The sequence below is a fragment of the Synchiropus splendidus genome, chromosome 3 (genome assembly GCF_027744825.2).
Source record: "Synchiropus splendidus isolate RoL2022-P1 chromosome 3, RoL_Sspl_1.0, whole genome shotgun sequence".
In the NCBI taxonomy this organism is placed as follows: domain Eukaryota; kingdom Metazoa; phylum Chordata; class Actinopteri; order Syngnathiformes; family Callionymidae; genus Synchiropus; species Synchiropus splendidus.
In genome coordinates this window covers 5,137,938-5,157,949 of record NC_071336.1, presented here as the reverse complement: position 1 = coordinate 5,157,949, position 20,012 = coordinate 5,137,938, and the positions used below count along the sequence as shown (strand labels likewise).

At 41.2% G+C, this 20,012-nt stretch overlaps 1 long non-coding RNA gene across 1 annotated transcript; it reads left to right on the top strand.

The window, feature by feature from the left end:
• Nucleotides 1–16,694: 16,694 nt before the first annotated feature.
• LOC128756580 (uncharacterized) lies at nucleotides 16,695–19,431 on the top strand. Its single transcript, XR_008414268.1, has 3 exons — nucleotides 16,695–16,933; nucleotides 17,409–17,503; nucleotides 18,982–19,431. It is a non-coding gene; the product is annotated as an uncharacterized LOC128756580 (long non-coding RNA).
• The last annotated feature ends 581 nt before the right edge of the window (nucleotides 19,432–20,012 follow it).

Genomic DNA, 20,012 nt, shown 5'->3' with positions numbered 1-20,012 from the left:
CATACTATTGCCATACTAGACTAAACTGTAATTGCACATCCCCATGATTTTTTTTTTTCAATTTCAGGCAATTTTTAAGTGTTTTCTGTTACAGACAAAAGCAATGTTAATAAAGTTATTCATCATTGTAATTTGATCTATATTAATTTCAATTCCATTTTCCTTAATGTTAACAAGGATACAATGTTATGCACTTTTATAGACAAATGATACTTTTTAGGGAGGCAGCAGAGAGTTGGAAAGCGCAAAATGTTTACTTCTTCTTCTTGGCTAGGTGGTATATAGGTATATTGGATACAGACAACAGTCTGGTCGTATTAGTTCGAGTAGTTGAGCTACTCGGATACACGCTAGCTCAGTCAATATATTAACCGTATCATCAAGGTTGTGCAGTCTGACTAAGAGAAATTCAAATTTCTCATAATTCAAATTCAAAGCTGTTTACATGCATTTTAAAAGTCCAAACTTAGCCAGACTAACACAATACTTCAGTTTTCTGGGCGTCATGTAACCACACTGAGTGCTCCTGAACTGATGTAGTGACATCATCAGCCAAATTCCCTCCTGACTTGTTTAAAAAAACAAAACAAAAGAACAATAATAATATAATAATTTTCATATAATGGCCATCTTATTGTGTTTGATTTTGTGATTCCTTTTTTTGTTACACCATTGGTAATTATTGTTAAATTATTGGGAAAAGTATTTGAGAGGAACATCATTTATCATCCTTTTAATATATACAGTGGTACTTCGCTTTTGAGCGTCACGGAATTTGAACAAATTGGAGTTCGAACAAAAATTTTGCGATTTTTTGCTTCGAATTTCGAACGAAAATCCAGAACTCAAACACCCCCGAAAAAAGCCGGAAAAAACATAACGTGCGCTGACCGATCCGCTGACCCACGACGCGTGTCCCGTTAGCTACATTTACTGACTGTTTCTTCTTCATATTGAGGTGTAAAACCTTTCCTGTCTCCGCACTGGACCGTGGTAGAGTGTCACACGGGAGGTGCTCGCTCTCAACACCTCCGAGGCTGGAGCGCGGTTTGATGTCCTGTTGTCGACTGGAGGTTGGACAGGGATGAGGTGAGTCTCGGACAGAGCGTTACTTGGTTTATTACTTTGTCACACTGTCAAACTGCACAGAAGCGCACATTCAGAGCTGGACACGCACCGGGCACCTGTTCACTTCTGGAGAGACCTCACTCACTCGGCAACCCCTCGCATCATGCAACGCTTACACACAAACAGTGCACCTGTAGCAGACACTCTACATTCACTCCTACAAAAGCCTATTTCAAGGATTGGAACACATTATTTCTTTTTCCATTCATTGTCATGGGAAAAATCGATTCAGATTTCGAACAAATCGCTTCTCGAATGGCCGTCTGGAACGGATTGTGGTCGAGAACCAAGGTACCACTGTATATATATATATATATATATACACACTATTATTTCAGAAGTGTGTACTGAACCGATGGTAGCCCTTGGGGTCACACAATGCTAGCTAAAAGGTTGGAGACCCCTGTTCTAGCATATGGTTGGTAGAAGGTCCCTCTTCCTCTCTGTGCCTCCTCATCAGGAGTCCATTTAAAGATGTAGATGTAGATGTAGATGATCTGGTAGCAGTCTATTTCAGGCTGTAAACATGACCAGCAGCGCTTGTCTCCCTATTAGCCCAGGAAATTTCAGTACTCTTGCGTTTAGCAAACAGTTCATTGGTACGTGATCTGTGATCTGCCTTGTATTCTAACAGCCTTCTTCTGTCGCAGAAGCAGTGGCGTTGAGTTACTTTCGAAAGTGTTCCCCCACACATCGATTCTGTGGAGTAGGTGTGGGAGTATCATTGTACAGTACAGTGTTCTCAATGCTCTTCCATTCAAATAGATTTCGCATTTGTTCATCAAACTTGTCTACATATTCTCATTCTGCCATTTGTTGCTATGTTTCATTAATCTTTGATGAAAATAGCATCATAAGCTTTTCTGAGTTCCACACTGTCGGCCTGTCGTCTGTGTGTTCTGGGTGACAGAATTTTAGTAATCCTTGGGGATTAAAAATACTTCTAATACCTGGAGATGCAAGTCAACCACATTTAGCAGGTAGAGCATGTAAGCCTGTGGTGAATGAGGAGGAGGGTGCCGGAGTTTGCAGGGTGAAGGTAGCAGCAAAGGGAATAAAGGAAGCAGAGGAGTGCATGAGTGTAGAGAGAGGGGGAGAAAGGGAGCTTTAATGCTGGTGTCCCTTTCAGTCTTGCTTTTAATTCCACTGCAGGAATATCAGCAATATTTAACTGGAAATGTCACAAAATGTCAAATCGTGAAATGTCAGTGAGGAAGGACTGGAGGAGTGACCTCAAACCTCCCCTTTAAGATGAAATAAACATCCCTCTATGGTATTGTAAAGACTGTTTTTCACAGGACCTCATTTCTTCATTTTATGGAGGCTATTCATTTTCATAGCAACAATGAGATGAAGAGATGGGGTGGGAAAAGATGAATGAACTCATCAATCCAGGCAAGTGGGGATACAGGAGCGGCCGACGTCCATGCTATCAACAGCCATTGTTACAACCAGTGATATTTGCTTTCGGATTCACTTCTTACCACCTATATGCGATCAATATTCTTTCAAGGAATGCTTTCCACAGTGATTGCTTTTGGTCAGACATGTTCGTGTATATGACCAGAAATTCGTGAGACAGGGATCAAAGCACAGACTTGAAATGCAACTGGATAAAGTATGCACTGTTAGCCTACCAGGGAAAAAAGAAAAAGTTACAGTAGTTGGCATTTGTATCAAAACAGTGAAGCACGGTATTCATCCCTAGGTCTCAGTAAAACAAACCATTTATAGGTTTTTGACTGGGTGTCAAGGTCCAACCAATTAATTTGGAAATGGATGAATGTCCAAGTTAATTTTTTCACACTTCAGTAAGTGAAGGTGTAAAGTTAACGTTTCATCTCAGTAACACTGTTGAGAATTCTTGGAAAAGAATCAGAGGTACCTTTTTTTGTTAACGTTCTTTTTATTGTCCACCCGCAGTGGAATACACAAAGAATTAGTGATAAGTGACTTTGAACTACATACCACCTTGCTGTCCTGTCAGACATTATTTAATTGTTTTAAGTGCAACAATTGTTTCCTCCAAGTACACGTGATCATATTCAGTGCAATATACACCAAGTGACAAAAGCAGTTATTTCGAGTAAAATGTCTGCGACCCCATGGCCTTACCCTAACCCCAACTACATATCTTATTATTCACACAGTGTAGGTGTCAGCTAGAGCGCCACCCAGCCAAGAGGTATATGATGAGCTATCCGATGAGATAGCACTTCATTTTACCCCGATGCTACAGCACATTTCTCAATCCATCAGCTGCTCTCTTGATATCCATGACAGTTTCTAACATTAAGGAAACTGATATTAACAAGATTTGGCGTTCACTCAGTGAGCAGAGCTATTTTGTTTCCTCAGACGGGCTTGATGCTGATAACCACCTTCACAGCCAATGGAGTGATGATCTTGCTGGGCAAACACGGGCGCCTGACCTCACCAAGAATAGATTCATTATGAATCTCGGCAGGCACAACTTCATTAACGAAACCAAGATTAAATTTCACTGGACAGACATGCTGATGATCTCTTGTAATAATCCCACCATTTTCAGTCCAAATTAGCCTGAATACGAAAATTAAATATGACTGTGCTCGTGAAATCGTAGACGCATGAAGTTGGATTGAATGCAACACACCAGATTCAGATGGCTAGTTCGGTGAAATAGTGATATGTAGTTAAGTTGGTGGAGACCATGTTAGTGGTGAACAGTAGGTGTGCTGTGTAGTCGGGAACATTTTGACTAAATAACATCATAGATTAAAGCCAAGTTACATTAAATCTTTGCAAAATGAGAGCGTGAGGAAAACAGAGCATACAATTTTTTTTTTTTTTTGTTTCTTTTTTTTCATTTCTTTTCTTTTTTTTTGTTTTGTTTTGGTTGATGAAACAGTGGCCTAATATTTAGGGGCCACTAAATGGTGTTCTTGGTTTGGAAATGATGTCAGGTTTCATTGAATAAGTTGTTCAAGTCTAAACATTTTACAGCATCTGGTGGCCTCTGAAAATCAGGAGACTGTTTCATGAAACCTCATCAACCCTTCAATACTATCCTCATTAGCCCATCACTAGTTTACAGGAATGATGTGCTGATGAGGCTTCATGAAACTGTGACCTAATTTTCAAAGCCCGCCAGCTCACTCCTCTCTGAAATCCTTGGCTTCATGTTTCAGTGAAGCCTCAAGTAAACACACGTGCCTTCACTCACTCACCTTCTGGCCTCTGAGGAAGAGGACACTACTTCAAGAAGCCTCACCAGCCCATCACCAGTTGACAAACCTGAAAGTAAAGTTGCGATGAAAACAATGATAGGAGGTCAAAATTTTGAGGGTCTGCATAGTAACGTGTCATTTGTGGAAGCAGATAAAATGGCTGCCATTCTGTTGGACTAAATAATCGACCTTATTGATCTGCATGTGTTGTGTTGTGTTCTGTCTGCCTGATGAAAACAGGAGGGCCAATAAATTGCCACATCCGTACTATTTGGACCACAATGTTGAGTGTATAGTGTGCAATAGTTATTTATCTGTGCAGGATTAAATATTTGAGCTCAACATTCACCTCAATTGATGAACCTCTTTCAACCTCTTCTTTACTCCTCTTTAAAAACTTATGACTATTAGAACTACTTCAAAAGTATTCAGCCTGAGGTTAAAATGCGTCCATCAAGGCCTTCAGTATAAAGGGGACGAAAACATTTCAGTCTGGCGAGTGAAGCTCCCCGGTGCTCAAACCAGATATGGGATGATGCTTTTTCGCTGTGTAATTGTATTAAGGGGACATTATTTCAAGGTCCAATCCTTTAAATGTGATAAAGTCTAACCTGCTGTCTGTGGCTCATCTATGAATGTCCTTTTTCAGAGGTCACTTTGTTCCTCTCGACTGCCATTGCAGTGAATTTGTCTGCTTTGAGATTTAATGTCGAAGTAGCAATAGAAGACTTTATTTTTTGTTTTAAATTGAGAAACACGTGCTGAGTTGCATTTAATGTGACTCCTCTAATTGATTCAATCAGCATTTTTGGTGGATAGAGTTAGAGCAGTGGTTCTTAACCTGTATTCGATCGAACCCTAGGGGTTCGGTGAGTCGGTCTCAGGGGTTCGGTGGGGCCTCCGCCGTAGAGGTCCACCCCTCAGTCTAGTCTGCAGTTAGTGTATCATACTTTATTTTTTACTAAAGAAGGGTTCGGTGAATGAGCATATGAAACTGATGGGGTTCGGTGCCTCCAACAAGGTTAAGAACCACTGAGTTAGAGTGTGAAACAAGCAATAGAGTGATAAGTGACACTTCAAGCAGCCTGTTTCACTTAATGTGTTTCTAAGAGTGGGGCAATGAGACCACAGGCCTGGTGAATGAATGCACAGAATTTAACGCACACTCAAGTGACGTGAGGTACGTCAGATGACACTGAAAGCTCATTCTCATGAGATGCTTGAGTGCGACTTAACACGGTCGCGTACTACCTGAAACCTACCTGATTATAATGACGGACTGAATACTCATCCTTCACTGATAAATCTGGATTAAATAGACTCCAAACTGTGTCACAACAGAAATATATCGACCACGACAATGACAGTGACAAAAGGGGACAGAACTGTTTGGTGAATCCTCTTCCTTATACTGTGAGATTCGACTTCGTTTTTGATCAATTGTGGTGAATCACTACAGTTTGGGGTGAACATACCTGTACAGAGTGTTGGTCACTGGAAAAAAAGTGTCCATCCAGCTGAGAAGCTCAGCCAGTGACGGGCAAGAAGCGATCAAATGGCACCAAAAATTCTCGCCTACAATACTCCAAGTTTTGTGATGCTGCTCTTCAATTAATTCCAATAATTATTTTTGCCACAGTCTTTAATACTTTACTGTATGTCCTGACTTACTGCTCACAATTCTATCATTTTAAGGTGGAAGAGTAACATTACATCACTGACTCCCCGTCAAATGAAAGTCGTTGCCAAAACAGTCCTGGGTGGAGTTTTAAACATAATTTCAATACAAGAGACTCTCTAATAGTTGCTGAGAGTTATTATTGGGTTTTATTTGAATGGCATGAGCATCTGACTAGTGTGTCTGGCTTACCATTACCATGTTTATTTACACACATTAAAGTGATCTGCATCTGTGCTATTCTTGTATCCATCAATCAATCGCCCTTCAGTTTACTTGGGAGTCTGGAAATCAAAAAGGACTGCTACAAGAGACACCTAACCCAGTCTGGGAAAAGAAAACAATTCTAAGAACTGATCTTATCTGGTGAGGTTGCAATAAATAAATACATATTAATTCACTGTTTTTTTTTTTCATGCACATGTAAACAATGACATTATACGACGACCATTACATACATACACACATGCTGTTGTTCACGGGCACCTTGTGAAATCCACCCCATCGAGTGGGAAGAACGATAAAGTCATATTGCTTCTCACACCATGTCTTAAATATGGGAATTCCTTACGGAGTGAGGACACAGAGGGATTTATAGCCAGAGACCCACCCACATTTCTCCCATGATCTCATTTTGCTGCTTTAAGAAGTGCTTAATCCATTTGACGGTTTGGTGGAAGTCTCGCGATGAGACTCTGAGTTGTGGTGCTCAAAAACAAAGGAGAAAAATAGCTATTGATTCGGTGTCAGTTTTGAAGGATTCATACATGTTGAAGAAGTCATTGATGCAAACATAGATAGTCATCATAGGGAGTTATTCCTTTGTTCAGTGTGCATCATCTCTTCTATTAAATGTAAGGAATGAGTCCAGGATTTTCATCAATCCCCCAAACTCTACAAGCTGAATTCAGTCAACAAGACTTTTATGGTCTCAGTATTTGCAATGATTTTAGCTGACAGAAGACTGGACAATGGAACACAGTACTGCAAGTGTAGCTTATATAATAATAACATTACTAACTACAATATGTAATGCCAATATTGAATATTTTAGTCATTGTAGTTTAGTAGATGTTGTTTTGATTCTTTAAAAATGTGCTTTGAAATTCCCTTCATATGTTTGGGCACTGCGCCTACTCCACTTATTTTACGGTCGAGTAGGTGACTTTCTTTCATCAGTTCCAGGGATGGATGAAATGCCAAAGATGTTCTGGATCATGTGTCTCAATCTGGCTTCCTCTGTCCAGCAGACGCTATGTCCCGCAGGCTCTTCTGCGACTGCATGGGCAGAGAGAAGTGGCATTAACCTTTAGTGGATGTATATAATCTTTGGCTTCTCCAACAATTTCAATGAAACCTCACCATAGTTTTAAACTGAGATTGGCACTTTCTGAGATCTGTAAATGAGGACACTGCTTCATGAAGCCTCGCCAGCCCTTCACAAACGTTCATATTAACGTTTTGAATGAGCTTCAAGTGCACTCGAGAATATCTGCCCAGGCAACATCCAACTATAAACTTGATGAAGCACTATGGCTGTAAAGAAATGTGTGTAATCCGATCCATCCAGTTTTATTGTTTTTGCTGCTGATGTTCAATGGGTTGCATAAAGATACTACATAGTTCCCTTTTCAACATCCAGACATAGATGGATGTTGATTTTCATAGTACATTTTCAGTGGGTGAGCTGAGCATACACAACACAGAAAGCAGGGTAATTATAATTGGGTGTAAGTTTGGTCCAGAGTCCTGGTTAAGGTTAGCCATTTGTTGCGGATGGTTAGGTTTAGGGCGAGAGGCTGGGGATAGAATGAAAGCCAATGATATATACCCGCAAATATAAAAGCATTGACTGTGTGTGTGGTCTTGGAAAAGACAGCAGTTTGTTCAGTCCAAAGTATGGATTCTCAGTCTCAGGGAGCATTAACCTCCTTTGTTGTACAGTAATTACTGTGTAACATCACGTCAATGACCACAGCGCATCACACCTTTGATTCACCAGCTCATTCTGATCAAATGGAGTAAATGAAACCAAGTCCATCAAAAGGCTGGGTGGGTCAAGGTCAACTTGTTCTTCATAATTCAGGTGAAGAACCTCTGATCAGAAGATGAGTGCAGGTCACCTGATATCACCTGTTGTTGGCAGAAAGTCAGTGTAGTTAATATACAGAAAAGAGTCACTTTGAAGTTTCACCAAAAATCAAGCGGGAGCTTGTCGCCTACGAGTTTATCAGGACAACACTTTGCATGCTACTTCCTGTCTGTTCATCACTCCTGGATTCATGTGTGCATTGCGTGCATTGGCCCTCGATTTAGTTTGGACACTGAAGAGCGAACAACCTTGGATAAGGAAGTTTGTTGATGTAAATACAGAAGAGTGGGAGGTTTTGATTCGTGACCTCATCCTGCTTGTTTATGTCATTCCACAGTCCTTACCATGTTTTGAAGTTCAGTGGTGTATTTGCTGTCCGTTAAAACTAGAGGTGAGAAAATGATCAGTAAGTGCTGTAATACTGTAAGTAAAATACTCCTGTTTCTTCTAATAGTCATTAGAACTGTCTCAATGATGGCGTGAGCTGCAAACGGCATCTGTTCTCTATTCCTGTTTGGAGTGTTGCAGTGCACCATGGCGCCTGACCAACCTCAGTGAAAGGCCCTCTGACTGGTTTAGAAACGCTCCTGCAAGACAACACTGTGGGTTCAAATCCAACCCAATTCAAGTCTGGATGGATCTGAACTGTTTCAGGTGGTCAACTGTGCATTGAGTTGGTTCCCTTCTAAAACAAGTTCCCCCTGAAAGTGGATGTTAGTTTGAAGCTGTATTGATGGATTGGCCAGACACAGAATTGATCTTCAAATATCAGGTTATTAGCTTCACAATAAAGAGGAATGCTGAAAAAAGCTTCATTTTGATGTGTTATTTCAGTGATGAAACATGATATTAACGCACTTGATTTTCTTCGAAAAAACGAACATATCCATTTATTTTCAATGTGGTGTTATTTGGGTTATTTTCAAACTGGTGTTTTTTCATCACCTGTTCATGGACTCCTCTTTTTCTTGAAATTTTGATTTCAGTTTTAAATGTGTTCAGTTTTCCTTTTTAACTACACGTGTCTCTTCATTCAAGGCTGAGTTCTTCTTTTCTGATATATTTAATGATTTGGTTTTATGGAATTATTTGGTTATGCAGTATACCCAGACACTCCAGTCAACAATTCTGAAAAAGAAGACAAGAATGAGAGAAAGTAAGAAACATGAACAAGGCACACTTCCAGTCACATTCCATGTGCAGTGCGTGGACATCATTGTTGGTTCTGGAATTCAGTGATGTCGGTTCTGGAATGCATGCACAGAAAGCATCAAAACAAAGATGGCGGAATAGGAGCTCCAGCTGGCTCTGTCTTCGCTAAAGGCTAGAGTTTGGCATCAAACTCAATTGTCCAGAACCCAAACACACAACACAGCTCTCTGCAGCTCAAAAAAGTGAGTCTACTTTCATGCAGCTGAGATTGTGCTGAAAAAAAAAAAAATATCCCAAACATGGACAGGTAAACAATTGTTTAGCTTAGATATGAAAGTAAAAATCAAACCGCTGGTGCCCGAAGGTTTCAGGTTCTTTTTTAGGTTACCTACCGCCGTCGGATTCTCTCTCACGCGTCCAGAACTCATCGCCCCACCTGTCCTTCAACAATTCCCCTGGGGTTGCTTTTACCCACTTCTTCAGCTGAGGGTGGGGCACAGTGCCTACCTGGTCCTACCTCTTTCATTTGCCTAAGATAGGGATAATAGCGTATGTTGCATGGATTTGTTTTTAAAAAGTAGCTTTTAAAAAAAAGCATATAGGTGACAGTAGTGATGGGTAGATGAGGCATCCTGTATCGTTTCGACACAGTGACACACTGTATTGACACTGTGTTGACACTGTGTTGCTGAATACTGACACCTGGTGGACTTGCAGGAAACATTTGACAGGGTCATCTGACACTGATCTGTCAAACCAATTTTATCCAATTCCATTGATTAGGCATTTGCATTCACATTATTTTTACAGATACGTAATTTCATAAAAAAAAATCTTTGATATTCGAGACGCAGTTGATAAATTAAGTGAACATCTGTCTGAATGCCTAAGTAAAAGTGTTGAGAATGACAATGGAGTCATTGTAATTAAAGATTTTAATTCAAAAAAGTTAGTTTCTCCAGCGTTTTGTTATTCAGTCTATTTCTTTTTTTTTTTGAGGCAATTTCCCCCGCCTTTGAGAAGATCCTCTCACAAGGCACTGAAGAGGCCGGTGTGCACAACACCTGTGTGACCAATATAAATGGGTGAGGGAACGTTGCCTCCATGGACTTCCAGTATAAGAGCGGGTCTTCCGTACGTGCAACGTGTCCTGTTGACAGATGCGCTTCCTTATGAACACAGTTTGGCGCGGGACCGCTGTGTCGACACGGTTCCGGTAGTGGTCACGTGACTTTCTTAAAGCGGTACGCGCACCGACACGGGGTTTGCCCTGGAAGCTCGGCGCACGCATCGACGCCTCAGCGTTGCTGGACCCATCACTAGGTGACAGGATGACTGCTTATGTCTATACTTGATGCAAGACATTGCCACTACAAAGGAGCGGCACGGTTTCCGAGCAGGGTGCAACCCAAGTGCAAAAATTTTGAAGGAGTAACAACGAGGCACCGGAACATTTCAGCAATTTAATACATGTCTCAGATTGTCCAAAATTCAAAGCATCCGCCAAACTGGGGAGAAAAACACACGATCAAAGAAGGGGGCGCAAATGTGGTTATGAAAAGCACACGTGGATGTCAGGACAACACATGGTGAGAAGGAAAAAACAACGAAAGAGCTCAGGAACCAAGGCAAAAACACAAAATCAGAAAACTTCACAAAGTCCAAGTAACAAGAGAGCAGCTGGGAATTTCACCGGTCTGGAAACTTGGCGTTCCGGCACACCAGACTGGAACCAGGTGGAATTTAAAGGCTGCTGCCTGTGTACCAAAGGTGAGGCATTAGAAGTCAAGAGAGGAGAGTGTAAGTGTGAGTACAAAATAAAACTAAAAGATCACCACATGCACTCTCCTTGTCATTCAAAGGAAAAGTTGTGGTTAAGATGAGTATCGTGAAAAAGAGGATGAAAACAGCACAATTTGAGCGCTTAAGAGGTAAATAAAACGCCGTTTTGACGCTCTTTAGACTGTCAAAATCAGGGATGCTCTGAGAGACATGGAGAGCACTCGGCGGAAGCAGCTGTCTTAAGCCTCTTTTTCGAAAGTTCCCACGAGTAGCCGCTGGTCAGCGTTTCACCTTCATGAGCACGGAAAACTATCAGTGCTCTGTCAAGTGCTGTTTTTTTAAACACTGTATTTAATTCGTGACGTTGGCGCCTTTCTGCTGCAGGATGCAAACTTGGCGCCTTTCTGCTGCAGGATGCAAACTTTACATGACATGAAAACCTCCACAGTAGACATGCTGTTGCCAAGTGAGCGGTGAGTCGCGGGGAAGGAGGGAGGAGCGGACACATCACAAACTGCAGGTGGTGCCTCATCAAGGAACTGGCTGTCACATGTGATCGGATTTTGTGATCGGCAATGACAGGCAGTGATCAGCATTCACTGATCATGCCGAGATCAGCTTTTCATAATCGGTGGCCGATCGATTGGAGCATCCCTGTTGTATAAGCCACAAGGTTCGGACCATGAGAAAAAAGTTATAGTACAGAAAATGTGGTATATGCCCGTGGGATAATGAGTAGCTTTCATGGTTTCAATATTGTGTTACTTGGTATTCATAATGTTTGCACAATACGTCAAGCTGACGATACAACATTATGATACAAGAGCTTCACCCTACAACACAAAAGTGTGAATTCTTTGAAGGTGGACCACAAATGTTTCCACACGGTTTCTGTTTTCAACAGTGTTTGCAAGATAAAATCTCACCTTGTCATTGGTGTGAGTGTGAAAGAACCATGTTCTTTATTTTGTCCCACAGTGGAGAAATTCAACGTATCACAGCTACGACAAAGACAAAGATCAAAGACAACCTAAAGATGAAAGACGTACTGTACACCAAACCTCATGTAATTGTCGACACCACAGGATTCTCAGGAGCCTCAATTTACAGTCTTCTGCAAACACACTGAGGACTGATGGGCAGACATAAGGAGCTGCATTCCAGGTTTTGATACACAATGAAGGAACTATATCATAGACCTGTGCTGTGTCTGGGCTTTGATGTCACTCAAGTGAATACTGTGATTCTGCCATGTGCTAAAACACCAATAGACTCCTCTAGGAAGAATAACATGGACATTTATTGTGTCCATGACCAGAATGTACAAACATATGAATGAGGGAGGAAGAGAACATCTACACGCGTAAAACAGCGCTCATTCAGTGGCTCAGTCGGACTTTGTGTGGCTCATATGGCTTCACCATGATACTAATGTAGCCATAATGTCTTTGTTCAAGCTGCTGGATGGGACACAGGCATAGTTCTGTAGTCCTTGGCAGTCATTCATTGTAAACAGAGTGTTTGGATGAGGCAGCCATTTTGCAAACTTGCTATAAATTACAAACAATTATATATTTTTTGTTTTCAAATCACTCTGTCAGTACAGTATGTGAGATTTGACTACTGAAAAGTAAATAATGTGCTGAAGCACCAAATGTCCAAGCAGAGTGTAGTTCAAAACAGCAACATCTTAACCATCTAAAACAAACTGCCCAGGTGTTTGATATATTCTGTGGTTCAAAACCCCACAATAAATTCGACACGACTGAACAAAAATGTGATGAATTTGGAGGATGTCATGTGATCAGGCCGCGTGTGCTACTCCACCAGGCAGATTAAAAACCAGCTAGAGCAAAAAAAAAAAAAAGATCCCTCATCTATCAACATCTTATTTTGTCTCCTGTCATTTGTTAAAGGCAGCAGTTTATTGTTTGTTAATGACAAGATAATTGCTTGATAATTAATTTAGTTTCTTCTGCTTTTTGCCTTGATGAGATTGTGAAGAGCTGCTGTACCCCAACTACCGGGGGCAAGGTCACCACACCATCGCTGGCACATGCAGACTGGCAACAACTCGCTCACCCATGTAGTGCTGGGAGGAATTCCTGGGACACACATGGAGAACGTTGAAGCTCCACACAGACAGGACCCAGTTTCAGCTGCCTCAAGGTGGGATCAAGCCCGTGGCGCTCTTGGTGTGAGGAAGTAACTGTTACTAAAAAAACGTGCTTCTTTAAAAAAGAAATGATGATGATGCTTGATCAAGGGTGTTTATCACGCTCATATTAGTATTACATTTGTACATTTTTTTACTTCTTCTCCTTCCCCCGTTGTCTACTCCTCATTTTCTAGGACAAGTTCAGTGTCCTACATTTAAAAAACACCAGAGAAAATTCACAGCGACAGAAATGTCTGGCTCACACCTGCGTGGTGTGATCTGCCATGTGGCATCAGCTCTCCCCCTTTGGGTTTCCCCGCCCGCTGACCTGCTCACCAGATTACAAGAACATATCATTCATGACAGATGGCCCTGCGCTGACCGCGTCCCCGTGTGGCGCTCCTTATTGGCACCTCACCTTAATTGTATCACATATAACACAACTAAAAGCATAATAAATCTGCCACTGAGCGAAACGTTTTATGCAAACCTTCATCTCTTTTTCAAAATGTTAAATTGCTCTTCTCTTGAAACATCACAACCTTTTGACACCACGACAGCATTCACTTAATTGCCTTTTCCACCAGCACCAAGGACGAAGGAAACAGATGAGGAAAAAGGGTGGAGAGGGGACAAAGAGCAAGCCATCATTAGGATTCACAAAGATCTGGAGGAACATTAACCGCAAGTGGAGTTAGGTATCATTGCCTGCCGGTAAGTAGTGCAAGGCAAGAAATGGCATGAAAGTCTATTGTACAATTGCACAATATGATGTTTTACACCGATGCGCTGCCCAGTAAATCATTGTGGATTGCATCCACATGAACAGGTTGTATCACCACAGGGTTTTTCGCTCGAAACAGAACCACACTTGCACCACACTGGCCACCGTTCCCATCCTTTCCCAGGATTGTTCAAAGGAGAGTGGTGACGTCGTCGTGGAGCAGATGCTTCAGGAATTTCCAGGGCCAAGTGATGAGTGACGGACTCCCTCCTGTCATGTGGGAATAAAAAGACTCAGATAGACAGTGATGTCAGGTGATCCTGAAATATACATGATATAGCAACACCAAGTACTATTAAAGGACAAGACACATGCATAGGGTCAGAAGCATGACTGCAGTAGATGACTAGATTAGACGTAGGATTTGCCTGCTTCCTTATAAATCGATGTTTTAGGACTATTGACATTCTGAATGAGTTTAACCAAAGGTCTGTACAGTTCTAGTTGAAGGCAGAAAGATCACATCAGGGTTGTACACAGAAATGCACATAAAAGAAGCAAAATGCACATTCAGGATTGACTGCTTTTGTGCAACTGTGCAGTCGCTTACTGTAGTGGGGCGTGAGGGAAATGCTAAAGAGTGACATTCTGATGTCTAAGTCTGTGTACTGGAACGCAATTTGATTTACAGTTACTTTTTTGTATTTATTTAGAATCAACCGATTGGACATATTCAGAAGTGCATGGCAGATGCTACCACAGCCAAATCGATCACTATCAATGGACTACGGCAGACAGCAAATGACCAAGGTGAGCTGTCCCCACTTGAAAAGCTGGCACAGCCTACCCAGTGGAACTGTCTGCAACCGCTGTCCATATGACAGTCAGTCCCTGGAAAGCAGCAACATACCGGGTCACAGCGTAATGTCCCTGATCCAGACCTATCCAAGCACCTGAAGCTGAATGAGACTGGGCCACAGTGCAAACCAAAAAATGTTTTTTCAATTCCAAATCACAACTCCCAATTTCATTCTCAATATCAGAATTGAAATTTATTTCCTGAAATGACAATGAGTATATGAACAGGCACTGGCGCATATGGACCCCGAGTGCCGGAGTCCGTTTTTTTCTCTCCGTGAGAAAAGTGGCCCTTTTCCTGAAGCCAATTGGTCTCCTCTATCTTGGAAAATCCATCAATCAATCAATTCCGTCCCAAGTATTTGACAAGGCATTTAGTTCCTCGTTCAAGTTCTTGAGAGAAGTGACTTAACCGCTTCTCTGACCTGCAGCATCAGACAGGTAAACACAGTCTTTGCGCAAAAGCCAGAGTTCGGAAGATTTTTAAAAATATATTTTGATTGATTGCTTGGCTGATGAGTTATAATTCGATTTCTTAAGAAAACACTCATCTCGTTGGACTGGACTTGAGCCTGCAACCTCTTTCTTTTTCTTTCGATAAAATATGTCACAGCATAGACTCGTTGATTTCACAACAGTCTTTTGGAAGCTGCTCTGTTCCCACCGGAGGAGTGTGACATCAAATAAATTGAATTACTCTCAGTAAAATGGAGTTTTATAGATATAAACATGAACTAAAGTTCAAAGAACATGAAATTAATTAGCGTGAGTAAGTGATCACACAAGGGTGTTTTCTATTAGTAACAAAGATGACATAAAATTGTTCTCTGTTTCTCTGCTGTTGTGCACATGGTCCCTACTGCAGGACTCATTTTTCATCCATTTAATTTCTTTTGATTATTTGAGATGCACAGTCTTATATGGCATCTAGGTGTATATGATTTGTGCCTCTTCATCTGCTTCATTCAGTTTGACCTTTCTTCTGCTGAACCTTGCTCAGTCTTCCATCCACGCGCAGCAGAAGCACCGCTGTAAGTCCTTGGCGTGAGTCAATGCTGAAGCGGTGGTTGCTTCTCTTTTAGCCATCACCAAAGAGCACACAGTAGGCTGAGTTTGCACTTGTGCAGCATTTGTAGGAGAGAAATAAAATGTAACTACACATTCTTATTAACAGTCAGTGACAGGGTGAAGGTTTTTAAATGCAAACACGACAGGCAGATTTGACTAACATTTGTCTGTAGAGGAAAATCTAAGTTATCTATTGTTTACCATTTCATTACCTATTCTGAGCAGTTATTGGGACTCATAGATAAAACCCTGCTTAGTGAAAGGTGAAGCACATGTTGTACAAATGACAACTTTTCACACTGACATTCATACCCACAAATGATTGAGCTAAAACTACAGAAGCCCATGTGAGATTTAATCGCATGAATTTAAAGATGACCTCTTTGGAGTTCAATACAAAAGCGTGACATAATAATCAGAAATAGATGGTGCTGTGGTATTTATTCAAACTTTCCTCATTGGGGTCTCATATCTTTGCACCATGAATTTTCTTTCCATTCAACTCTCTGGTGTGGCAGGAGTCAAAATAAGTGTCTAACCAGAGGAATGAGGTGAGATGAAATTTTCTCTATTGTTGCTTGAAAGAAAAAAAAAAAAAAACTTGACCTTTACCTGTCAAATGACTTAACCTGCTTATTTGAAGGCACCGTGAAGTTACAAGTTTGCCTCGCAACGCTCTTCTATGCTGTTAAATCCTTCAATTCCTCACACACTGTTTTTTTTTACATTCACATACAGAAGCATAAATTACAGACCAACCAACAGAGTGCTTCACTGTTGATTTAACAAGCCACAAACATGTCCAAAGACATGAACAGTACATCCATAAATACTTACATCTTCAGTTAACCACCACTTAGTCCTGTTCAGGGTTGCGAGGAGTGCTGGAGCCTATCCCCGTCGTCACTGGCCGAGAGGCAGGAATACACCCTGGACAGGCTTCTGTCCCCCCCTATTCCCCATATGTGCAGATGACATTTTGTCTTTCACTGTATTTTTTACTGAGAAAAAAGAAGGAAGGGACACAAGCACATCAAAGACACAAGACTTGTGCAGCAACAACTCCTGATAGAAAACACAACAGGTAAAACATTCTGATTTAGTATTGAGAATGAATGTGGTGTACATGCAATATGTAAAATAAAGTTTTTTCAATATGTGAGTTTTATATGACATGGGAATCTGACATTGACGCTGGGATGATTCTGTAGTCAGACTAACCAAGTGTCACGGTCAAGGTCATTAAAAGATGACTTTTTTGTAATAACAATGACAGTATTTTATCACTTTATGATCTCCAGTAGACTGGTATGATTTGATACTACAGTGTGAGAATGTGTTTAGACCTTATTTCTGCATCATCAGAATTGATGGCATGTTTGGGAGGATTTGGGTGATTTTAGGAAAGCGTCTTTACTCATCAGATAAACTACACACAAGACAGTCAAAGTTGTTGTTGTTATTGTTGTTGTTGTTGATTCATTACTTTTCTCTGCAAAACTGCCGGAGCAGATGTGGGCAATGAAGAGGTTGATCTAATGGGCTCTGTGCTCTTTCAGTTCTGAGAAGCTCCCCTGCCTGAAAAAGGAGGGTTTGCTGCAGCAAAGAAAAATGGAAGAAGAAACACACAGACAGAGGAAATCAATCAGGGCGTGTAAGGAATACTCTAAATGGCTTGCATTTCCTCTCTGATCATCAAAAGGTTATTTTACACCCAAAAGCATGTATTGATTGCAAAAACTCAGCAGTCGCTCACCGGCAATCAATGCTTGTTTAATGTAGCTGCAGGGATTCTGACATGAATCATAGGATCCAGGGATATTACGTTTTATTTGCCCTCACCACTGGAAAGGCTTAAGCACCATGAGCCATACAGTTTAACCAAGACTTCTGCTGAAATGGAAAGACACCTGGCTTCGCACACACTAATCCTTAAATCACGATTTTCCACCAGGATCAAAATCATTTTCGATCAAAAACTCTAAACAGCTTGTTGAAAATAGAGAGTGCTTCCCCTCGCCATGTTGTATTCTTTAACCACAATCGCAGCAAATTCTGAACGAGTGCGTCACTTGACTTCTATATATATATATATATATATATATATATATATATATATATATATATAGAGAGAGAGAGAGAGAGAGAGAGAGAGAGAGAGAGAGAGAGAGAGAGATCCCTTTGGGTAAGAATTCACAACGAACAGAATGCACAGAATGAAAAAGATTTTCATGATCAAGATTAGCAATTTGAAGGCAATAACAATTTTGCATGCTGCAAACTGGCAATTTCGATGCCGCTGGCAAACGTTGCTGCAGCTTTTGCTGTCTTAGATGATCAGTTCCAACAAAACATTTGCTGCAGTGGGATAGATCAATTCAACTGCAAAACCTAAAACACTGAAAATGTTTTCATGACCAATAGCTAAAGAAAAGGAACCTAATAGAGCATTACGGCTGAAGATCATGCAAGTGGAGGGGGCATGGATGACTCCTCTTACTGTAGTATTTCCCAGCCACTAAGAAATTATTGGTTTGGGCGGGATGGTTAAAACATGCAAACACAATATAAAAGCACTTCATTCCTCTCACTGTATTTTGATTTGGAGGACAAGAAATGCTTTAATTTGACATTTCATGATAACTATTAATGTTGCCAGCGAAAGAAAACAGGCACATAAAATGGGGGAAAAAGATACATAAACTTGCATTTCCCAGCTGTCATTGTGTGAGCGGCAGCCCAAATGAATGACTAGTCCCATGCAAATGTGCTGAAGCTGAGGGAAAGACTGAACAGAGACAAGATGGATGCGGGGTCAGTAATAGTGGGTGACAGCATGATTTGCCTCTGACAGCAGCCATGGAAGCCACCCACTTTACGGCTCGTCCTCGCTTATCTCCCTGTCTTGTGACACGTCTGCTCCAGCACATTTCAAAGACTCACTCTCGATGCACAGGAGTTTTAGTGAGGCGGTTCCAGTGAAATAACCTAAAAGGCTCTTTGATGTGTGATATTTCCACTCGTGCAGAAAAAGCCACATGTATGCAGATGATGAATAACTGCGGCACAACACTTGCTGAACAGTAGCTTCGTCATGGCTGCCGCTGATCAATATTTCTTTCTCCTTTACAGCCAGTGATTGATCACAAGGCAACATGCATTTTCAAGATGAAAACAGCATGTGTCTTCTCTGGAGGAGAATGTCGAGTAACAGGGAAGCGCAGGAGCTGATGAAACCGCCGGGCCGGCTGAGACATAGAAACGGAAGCCTTCACTCACCCACACACGCTATGCGACTAGAGAAGCTCGACTGAAGAGCCCTTGACAGCGGATGCTGCAGAACCCCTGACTGCTGCTTCTCCCTCACCATGCACCACTCACTTTTCCCGTAAATGACGCTTTTATCTGACGTGGAGGCTGTTCTTTCGGGTTTAGACATTTTGTCCCCGAACTTATGTTCGCTATGCCATTCGCTGTTGCACTGCGACACTCCAATCTTGCTCATTTCTTTTTCTTGCAATATGCCATTATGGACCCATTAATGCAACTGCATATAGTTTAGTTGGAATTAGATTTTATACATTTTGGTTTTACTTACAGTAAGTGAGCATTCATGGACATAAGGGTTGATCTTTCGTTATATTTCTCTCACTTGTGAGAGAAATATAGCAGTTGATCAAAAAGAAAAAGGTGGCACATATTCAAAAACTAGTGTTACAATGAGGGTTCAGGTTACTTAGCAGCCGTTCATGACAATGTAACAGCAATGTAACATTCACCGCTTCACTCAGTTCAAGGTTAGGTGCAACAAATATTCAAAAACAACTGACGGCAATGTTTTTCATCTGTATTTTTGGTTTGTTATTCTGCTCCAACATCTGAGAGGAAAACCTGGAAACCAATTGGAACATTATGAACAACACAGGCACAACAAGGACCATGTTTGATTTCATTTAAATTCTTCCTTTAACACCACACCTTTTCTTTGCAGCTCTTTTTAAATCCTGCATCTCCGACATCTGATGTAGATTCAAAAGTCCCTTTCGTGTTTCACCAACTGACTGATTTAACACGGCAGCCGGCACAGCCAACACTGATAAGACAAGCTGTTATCACAAAGCAGATGTTGGAAAGGGACAAAGCCTCTGCGATTTCATATGCTG